This window comes from Sinocyclocheilus rhinocerous, unplaced genomic scaffold, assembly GCF_001515625.1.
Source record: "Sinocyclocheilus rhinocerous isolate Xijiao unplaced genomic scaffold, SAMN03320098_v1.1 scaffold4514, whole genome shotgun sequence".
Taxonomy (NCBI): Eukaryota; Metazoa; Chordata; class Actinopteri; order Cypriniformes; family Cyprinidae; genus Sinocyclocheilus; species Sinocyclocheilus rhinocerous.
The window spans coordinates 1-1,744 of NW_015634824.1; positions in this window are offsets into that span (position 1 = coordinate 1).

Here is a 1,744-nt window from a genome sequence, read left to right on the forward strand (position 1 = left end):
TTTAGGGGTATAGTTGCACCTTTGAGGTTACTGCTCCAGTAAAGGACTAAAATACAAGTATAGTATATTTTATTTCTGACAGTGTAAACAAAAAAGTTTATGGAATGTTAAAAAACATGGCTTTAAAATCTAATATTAAGCGAGTATAATTACTGATTATATTCTTTTAATAATTTAAAAGATCAGTTTAGAGGTATCGGTATCGACGATACTGGGCTTGAAAATATCGGTATCGGATCGAAAATAAAATAAGAAGTATCGCCCATCTCTTTTTTGGTGAAAAAACAAAAAATGAAGTATTCTTTCGAAAGAATCAAAATGTCTACTAACATAAAACACACCTTCGAAATAAATTAAGGCACGTTGGGGCTGATTCTATCAACATATTATGAATTTGGTAATTTATTCTTTTACCATACATATATAAATCTGTAAGAAACCACTCTGACCATGCACTTCTCCTCACAGATTCATTAAGAACCAGTGAACGTTCATCAATGATAGCTATCCGTGAATAAATCACAGCTCGCTACCCGATTCACGCTCAGAGGAGTGCATTATCACTCATCATCGTGGTTTGGGAGACGCAACTCTTTCGAAACACATTTCCTAGTTAAGAACTATAGAAATGATCCATGAAAGTATAGTCTTAACTTCACAACCTGCTCCGCGGGAAACCCATCAGCGCGAGCATGAGGCTCAGTGACGGTGCGGCGCGATGACGTGATGACGCGATGATAAAAACAACGCGCCAAACTCCTCGCGCGCAGAGGCCACATCAATACAGAGCACGGCCCAGATTCATTTTTTATTAATTTAATCAAGTTTAATACTTAATATGTATAATTCAAAAAGGAGAATGATATTTAGGTTCTTCTAATTGACTTAGTTTGCCAAGTCCTGATTAATAACGATACACAAAGGCTACACAATAATGAAATATCATTTTAATAGAAACTATATGTTTAATGGTATAAGGTGCGTTCACGCCATGTCGTAATTACGATATACAACTTGTAAAAAACGTTCAAGTCCTCGTAAAACTCGTAATTACAACTTGTAAACTGGGATTTTTCTAAGAGTTATGACTTGTATGTCATCACTGTATCACCTGACCGCCTCAGGCTCATTTAGCTGCAATGTTTAGGTGTTGATAGTGTTGCCATAGGAATGCATAATTCCGATTCCAAGAACGTGAACAACTCCGATTAGAACGTCACGTGCTGTCATTTCGAAATTAGCGTAATTATGACGTGGCGTGAACGCAGCGGTATTTTAGATAGTAACAAGTTGATAGATTACACTGGCATTTGCAATAGGTTTCTAAAACTTGCATTTACACCGGTTTCACCAGCAGGTGGTGCATTTAAGTGTGGTCTTTATGCGGACTGTTTGATGGTGTTCAGAGGTGGCATAAATGCATTTACAAAGAAAGATACAAATGTAACAAGTGATGGGCGCTTCGAAGCACTGCTTCATGAAGCTTCGAAACCTTTGTGAATCATTTGTTTCGAAACAGTGGTTATGGGCGCGTATCAAAATGATTTCAGTAAACGAGGCTTCGTTGCGTAGGTCCTGTGAACCTATGAATCATGCGAGTGAACTGAGATCGAACCAGCGTGAGTGATCTCAGATCAGTTTGATCAATTTGTAGACATTTTATCGAGGCATTTGTGTAATTAAAAGAATGAGCAGTAGTTAATAGACTCTTACTGGCCTGTTTAGACAAGCTCTCCATAAAAAA